Source organism: Mytilus edulis, chromosome 9 (assembly GCF_963676685.1).
Source record: "Mytilus edulis chromosome 9, xbMytEdul2.2, whole genome shotgun sequence".
NCBI classification, from domain to species: domain Eukaryota; kingdom Metazoa; phylum Mollusca; class Bivalvia; order Mytilida; family Mytilidae; genus Mytilus; species Mytilus edulis.
Window position 1 is genome coordinate 52,283,873 of NC_092352.1, and position 8,601 is coordinate 52,292,473.

At 32.8% G+C, this 8,601-nt stretch overlaps 1 long non-coding RNA gene across 1 annotated transcript; it reads right to left on the reverse strand.

Annotated features, from left to right (window-relative positions):
* Positions 1 to 704: 704 nt before the first annotated feature.
* On the reverse strand, positions 705 to 7,534 carry LOC139488570 (uncharacterized). Its single transcript, XR_011656031.1, has 3 exons — positions 7,228 to 7,534; positions 2,294 to 2,381; positions 705 to 1,420 (listed from the first exon to the last, which is right to left on the reverse strand). It is a non-coding gene; the product is annotated as an uncharacterized lncRNA (long non-coding RNA).
* Between the last annotated feature and the right edge of the window lie 1,067 nt (positions 7,535 to 8,601).

The following is an 8,601-nucleotide window of genomic DNA, read 5'->3' on the forward strand; positions in this document are numbered from 1 at the left end:
TCTTGATTGGAAAGATTTATAAACACTGGACACTTTTAATTTGCAAAACACTCATTTGCAAATCCGCCACCGCCTCAAACAAGAGCTACAATATCATGTATATAACCAAAATGTGCGGAATTACATGGGATTCAATAATTTCATTGGTTTTATACTGTTACTTTCATATATATTTTGCAATTTGAATTATAAAAACATGGGATTTTCAATATCCCATGGGACAGGGCAAAATCCCATGGGATTTACCATTATCCCATGGGATTTTGGTTAAATCCCATGGGATTTTTTTTGGTCCCATGGGATTATTGTAGTCCCATGGGATATTTGTTGTCCCATGGGACAAAAAAAAATCCCATGGGACTATAATTATCCCATGGGATTTTTAATATCCCATGGGACAAAATAAAATCCTATGGGATTAAAATTATAAATATATATATATAAATATAAAGTTATGTGTATGTTACAATGAATGCTGTTTGGTAGTAAAATGTTTTAAATGTATACGAGTTTTTTTTTATATTTTTTATATATACATATATATAATTTTTTTTTAATTTTGTCACAAACATGTTTTTTATTTGTTTATATGACAATAAATATTATTCTTATTTTGGAATGTATAATAATAATATTTTACAGTCAAAGAATAAAGTCCTTTCACTGAAACAAAATGATGAAATTTCTAAATAAATGAAAAAATATTGTTTTGAAATCTTTGTCTTGTTTATTCTATTATGAAAAATAGAACTGAAAAAATATTTCATATTCTGACTGAATAGTTCACTCTTTTCATGAGGTAAGATTTTCTTTGTTATAGGTTCATTGCAATACTTGTATAGGCAAACAATTTGAATTATATATAACTTTGTGGTGTACATAATAGTATGCTTATAATTGCAAATTTATAATATAAACACTTTTTGTTAAAGTTTTTGCTTTCTTTATTCACAGCTTGCTATGTACAATTATTCAGTCCACTATATAAGAGTGAAGTCAATAAATAATTTCATTCACTAGAATATTCCTGCAATTCTTAGACAAAACATTTTTTCAATCTGTTCTTCAAAGATCTTCCTCTGTACATCTTTATTGAATGGAGAGATTCAAATGAGAAGACAAAGCAAGTTTATTTGGACAACAACATTCTAATATCTTGTTCATTCGTTCCATCTTTCAATTGATAATTACATTGTTGTATTTATATGATCAAGTTCTTGTGCATCAATGATCGTGATGATATGACTCCTTTTTGTTTATAGTCATCATGTTGAAATTTCCTCTTTCAAATAAATGTAGGAAAAAACATGTTCCATTTCAAATTAATAAAAAAGTCGCACTATGGAGAAAAATATCAGCTTTAAGTTTTCCGTTCAGTATTGATCTGTGAATGATGACCATGAAAATCCAGATTTCTGACCTACAAATACACAAACTCAAAAATTATCAGTGAAGAGATCAATAAAATGGCTATTTTATCATGTTTATGATTAATATGATAAACTTTCATTTAAATATCCAAGTACTAAATTACAGAAATCGCTTAAATTTTATAATAGTTTAGTTAAAGTACAGCTTATTTGAAATTATAATAAAAAATATAGGCCACCGATGAGTTAAATAAGATATTACATTTTTAATGCCAAAAAATGGCTTTTTTTCACCAAAGGTAGATAATTTGGAGCTTTTTCAATGATATATGCATTTTAAAAGTCATCTGGGGCCAAACCGAATTGATTGTTTTGAATGATTTGGTGTACCATATGATAAAGATATAAATAAATTGAGTTATGAAAAAAAAATATTAAAACATTTTTCTGAAATTGTTATACCCTAGAGCCTCCTTAAATGTCATTTGATCTCTATTGGAGAAATGTCTCATTGGAAATCAGACTGCTAAGTGTTTCTTATTTTTATATCAACCCAGCCATATTATACCTGTCTAATATCAGGAGCTTGTACATAGTTCAGTGGTTGATGTTGGTTCATACCCGTCATTTTTATTTTTCATAATTTTTTGTTTTTATAAATTAGTCTGGTATATTTGACGTTTGAATTGATGCTCTGTTTCAAATTTGGTTAGTGTTGACTTTTATAGATTACTATAACATGTATAGGTATGGGTTTTCTCATTACTTACAGGTCATCAATGGCCTCTAATAAGTAATTACAATGCTTACATCCACTAAATTGAACTCTGATGGATAGTTTTCTCTTTCATCATACCACATCTTATTTTAATAAATATTTAATTATTATTCAAGGACAAAAATTTTTATAACAGTGGACTTACCATTTAGGCTTTGTTGACCTCTGTAAATCTTATTTTGTTGATAATTTCTTCTGTTTATAGTTTCCCCTTTATCTTTCATGTTCTTGCCCTACACATAAAAGGGTAAACATCATTTAATGACAAAAATAACTACTACATGTATTACATAATTAGTAGGCAACTGAAAATTTTGTCTTATTTGTATATAACATCAACTTACTCATCATTCTTGCTGTTCAATATCATGAATAATATCATTATTCTATGAATATGAGGTCACAGTAAAATTAACCTTGGCAGGCAGACATCTTTTTTTATATGATACCTTGTAGTCATTCCATACAACAAGTAGACCTATGCTTAAAAAAATCTAAGGCCAAAATTAAAAATATGTTTGTTTCCCCTCCCCCCACACGGGTCAAAAATAAGCGCCCGGGTCAAAAAATTATTTTCCACAAAAAAATCGAAATTATTTTTTTCCTGAAAATAATTTGTTTCCATTTTTGGAAAGTGCTTGAAAGCAGAAGGATTGATAATCTAAATAAATACACTCAAATTGAGCACAAACAACAGATAAGTGGCCTGGACTGGACAAGTCAAACCATTCATGTGACCATGCTATGACAATCACATCCAGTTAAAAACAAGAGTGCACACGCTGAAATGTCTCGCCTTCTATACTAATCATTGATATTATGTTGATAGTCCTAAGTATAAAGCTTAGTTTTATTACAACTGTCTCATAAACTTAACATTAACCAAGATAACTAAACAAAGACCAATGAACCTTGAAAATGAGGTCAAGGTCAGATGAACCATGCCAGGCAGACATGTACAGCTAACAATGCTTCTATACAACATATATAGTTAACCCATTACTTATAATTTAAGAAAAATAGACCAAAACACAAAAACTTAACACTGTGCAATGAACCGTGAAAATGAGGTCACCGTCAAATAAAACCTGCGCAACTGACATATAGATCATAAAATATTTCCATACACCAAATATAGTTGACCTATGGCATACAGTATTAGATAAAAAGACCAAAACTCAAAAACTTAACTTTGACCACTGAACCATGAAAATGAGGTCAAGGTCAGATGACATCTGCCCGCTAGACATGAACACCTTCCCATCATTCCATACAACAAATATAGTAGACCTATTGCATATAGTATGAGAAAAACAGACCAAAACACAAAAATTTAACTATAACCACTGAACCATGAAAATGAGGTCAAGGTCAGATGACACCTGCCAGTTGGACATGTACACCTTACAGTCCTTCCATACACAGAATATACTAGCCCTATTGCTTATAGTATCTGAGATATGGACTTGACCACCAAAACTTAACCTTGATCACTGATCCATGAAATGAGGTCGAGGTCAAGTGAAAACTGTCTGACAGACATGAGGACCTTGCAAGGTACGCACATACCAAATATAGTTATCCTATTACTTAAAATAAGAGAGAATTCAACATTACAAAAAATTTGAACTTTTTTTTCAAGTGGTCACTGAACCATGAAAATGAGGTCAAGGACATTGGACATGTGACTGACGGAAACTTCATAACATGAAGCATCTATATACAAAGTATGAAGCATCCAGGTCTTCCACCTTCTGAAATATAAAGCTTTTAAGAAGTGAGCTAACACCGCCGCTGCCGCCGTAGCCGCCGTAGCCGCCGCCGCCGGATCACTATCCCTATGTCGAGCTTTCTGCAACAAAAGTTGCAGGCTCGACAAAAACTAGAGGCTCTCAAGAGCCTGTGTCGCTCACCTGTTAATGTGTTTACTGATGTCGGCCATCTTCGTTGGTAGGCGGGGTCATTAGACACTTTTTTTTTAAATAGATACCCTAGTATTATGATTGTGGCCAAGTTTGGTTAAATTTGGCCAAGTAGTTTTAGAAATGATTTTTATACAAGTTACAAAAATGACGAAAAGTTGTTCAATATTGACTATAAAGGGCAATAACTCCTTAAGGGGTCCTCTAACAATTTTGATCATGCTGACTTATTTGTAGATCTTACTTTGCTGAACATTATTGCTGTCTACCATGTCTACAGTTTATCTCTATCTATAATAGTATTCAAGATAATAACCAAAAACTGCAAAATTACCTTAAAATCACCAATTTTAGGGCAGTAACCCAACAACAGGTTGTCTAATTCAACTGAAAATTTGTGAGGGGATATATCTTATTCTGATGGACATTTAAATCTTGAAAGATTTGCCCTAAATGTCTTAGTTTCAAAGATATAAAGCAAAACCTGCATTTTACCACTATGTTCTAATTTTAGCCATGTCGGCCATTTTGTTTGGTAGGCTGAGTCATCGGACACATTTTTTAAACTACAAACCACAATGATAATTGTGGCCAAGTTTGGTTAAATTTGGCAAAGTAGTTTCAGAGAAGAAGATTTTTAAAAAAGTTACAAAAAATTATGAAAAGTTGTTAAAAATTGACTATAAAGGGCAATAACTCCTTAAGGGGTCGACTGACAATTTTGATCATGTTGACTTATTTGTAGGTCTTACTTTGATGAACATTATTGCTTTTACAGTTTATCTCTATCTATAATAGTATTCAAGATAATAACCAAAAACTGCAAAATTTCCTTAAAATAACCATTTCACAGGCAGCAACCCATCAACAGATTGTCCGATTCGTCTGAAAATTTCAGGGCAGATAGATCTTGACCTGATCAACAATTTTACCCCATGTCAGATTTGCTCTAAATGCTTTGGTTTTTGAGTTATAAGCCAAAAACTGCATTTTACCCCTATGTTCTATTTTTAGCCCTGGCGGCCATCTTGGTTGGTTTGACAGGTCACGCCACACATTTTTTAAACTAGATACCCCAAGGATGATTGTGGCCAAGTTTGGTAGAATTTGGCCAAGTAGTTTCAGAGGAGAAGATTTTTGTAAAAGTTTACAGACGACGGACGGACGCAGGACGACAGACGACGAACGCCAAGTGATGAGAAAAGCTCACTTGACCTTTCAGGTCAGGTGAGCTAAAAAAAATTCCTGGTCTGTTTACAAAGGGTAGACCAGGGAAGGGGAAACAGACATTCTTTTAAATGTGGCCTGATAAAATGACAAAACCAAGAAAACTTATCATTGACCAAAGAACAATAAAATGCGGTCATGGTTTATATATGAATCTGCCATTCAGACATGCACACCTTACAATTGTTTCATATCTACCAAATATAATCTACCTGTAACTTTAAACATATATGATAAACTGACAAAACAATGCAGTGTTTCATTGACCAATGAACCATGCATGAAAATGAGGTCAAGTTCATATAAAATATGACAGACAGCTAAGTGCATCTTACAATTATTTCATTCACTAAATAAAGGGGCCTTATTGCTTACAGTATCCGGAAAATTGACCAAACCACAAAAACTAAATATTTTCAAAGTTCCTTATACCCTGCCAATTTGTTATGGTTGTGCCTGTTCCAAGTCAGGATCCGATAATTCAGTGATTGTCGTTTGTTTATGTGTAACATATCTGTTTTTCAATTTTTTTGTACATAAATTAGGTTGTTAGTTTTCAACTTTCAACTTGGCTATCATGTGTAAAATCATACAAGTGTTGGGAAAACAGGAAGTTGTCGAGTGATGAATCTGAAAATGCATCACACGGTATAGCTGACTTATTTAACCCTGAAACCAAATTTCAGAAATCCTTCTATTGTAGTTCCTAAGGAAAATGGGACGAAAAATATTCATCGGACGGACTGACTGACGCAAGGATGGATGGACAGACAGGGGTAAAACAGTATACCCCCCCCCCTTTTTTAAAGTGGGGGCATAATTTTAATACGGGGCTATAAAAACCCATGCAAGATGTCAAAACAAAAAGAAGTAACCTAATTCTTACTTGTTAGGGGCTATTTATTTATTGTCGGTTATACATATAACAATACAACATATTAAAGGTCTGTAGAGGTTTTATCCGACATACATGACATACATATATATGACAAGCACAATACATTTGTACATGAAACATAAAGCTCATCACTGAGATAGTAGTCTCAGATAGAGGGAGGCAGGGTCAACCAAACTCCCCTATTCAATCTGAATGCAGGACAGAAAGTCACAGTCAAAAAGTCACACACTGTCACAGAACAAAAAGTCACAATTTAGTTTTGAGATTATTTTTCTTTGAACAAGAAAACACTCTTTTTGTATTTTTCTTGAAGTTTTATACATGAACATGATGTAGCAACTTTAAATTAAAATTTATTAAAAACAAATAAATCAGTGTATTAGGTTTGCGCACATTACCATTACATTTGCGCACAAAAATCATTACGTTTGTGTGCAGCTTTTGATTACATTTGCACGCATTTTTTAACATGTAAATATAAAAAAAAAGATATAGTATGATTGCCTTTTACAGCTGACTATGCGGTATGGGCTTTACCTCTGGCTTTGCTCATTGTTGAAGGCTGTTTGGTGACCTATGGTTGTTAATGTCTGTGTCATTTTGGTCTCTTGTGGACAGTTGTCTCATTGGCAATCATACCATACCTTCTTTATATTGGCTTATGGTTGAAGGCCGTAAAGACCTCTAGTTGTTAATGTCTGTGTCATTTTGGTCTCTTGTGGACAGTTGTCTCATTGGCAATCATACCACATCTTCTTTTTTATATTATGAACAATTTCCTAAAATTAAAAATGAATATATGTAATAAAAAGAAGATATTTCAAAATCTTTTTTCATTTATATTCAATCAATTGTCAACAAATTGTTTGTGACTTTTTGTCCTATTAACTTTGTTACTTTATGCCTGAGTTTGACATGTGTTTGACTTTTTGTCCTGTGACTTTTTGTCGGAATGTCCTGTGACTTTCTGTTTTTGCAGAGGTCCAGGGAGTGTTAAAAAATCACATGTGCAAGTTGAGAGTCAACACTTACACAGGGACTACACAATACTTTTTCAGAATGTCAGCAAAAAAGAATCACTGGTGACAGGGGAGTGTAACCGATGAATTGATCCTGAATCAGATAAGATTTTCCCGGTACGTCTAAACACCGCTCAGGAGGACCTCCTGGGTGCACACATGCAGGGCATACAAAGTGCACTCATGGCAGACCCTATATAGTCGCCGTCGTATCTGCACACATGATGGATGTATATATTCGTTATAGATCGTCATACACTTCTCATTTTAGAGTTAAATTTGCAAGCAACCTCTTAAGATTCTAAAATAATAATGCTACTAAAAATATATTATTTCCCCCAATTTTCGCAATTTTTTCGCCATATAAAATATTAAGGCGACTGTGCGTTTAGTGAATATAAACGATGACGAGGCCTCACGAATAAATATAAATATGAAATATACTGGAACATCGATTAGCATAGATCGAGCAGCAGAGTAAACTTCCACATAAATCTCGTAGTTATTTACGCCGGATAATATAGACTGTGCTCCTGAATAAAGTTGTCAAATACATTAATTTGTGTTTTTTACTTCTACAAGAAATTTGATTCAAATGCTAATTACGCACCATTTGCTGAGCAGAGAATCATTCTAAGCCAGGAACCGTCTATACTAACTGATAACAGTAAGAATAGAAAGTCTCTGTAAAAAGGCAGTCAACACTAACAGAACTGTATTAACTTAATGATACATGTACATCAAGTTCCAGCACCTCACCAAGCACCCTTGCCTTGCATACTGAGATGGCAAACTGGTGTGTGTCAGTATTTTAATATAAAACTGCGTAGGTTCATATCGTTTGATTCAACGTTTGTTTGGTTATTTTTTAAGGATCGTTGTAAAATTATATCTAAATCTTTGTTAAAATACGATTTTAAATTGTTCAATTCTTTCTATTTCATAATTTTGTCAAAGTCTACTTTTTAAAGTTTTAAATTTTCCAGAAAAAATGAATATTCCAATTTGATTTGAAGAAAATCTTTTTGAACTGTCATGACATGGTGTTGCAAAGCTGATTACAGGTAACTATAACATACAGTAATTTTCCATTACGACAGTGCGTGTATTCTCGGGTGTGTATAACGTATAGTTTTCTAGAGAACATCCTGTCTACGTGTAATACAGATTGATGACATTATACAACATTTCTTTGGTTAAATGTGATAAGGTATCTGTGTCCATTCCCTATTTCAACACCACTAATTTTTCGAAGAAAAAAAATCAAAAAAAAAAATTATATGAAATTAAGAAGAAAAGTAGCAAATATAAACTTCAGTAATTGCGCATTGAGTAAACATAATTCCAATATTGCATGAACAAATCCGTGAGAAAACGTATATATACA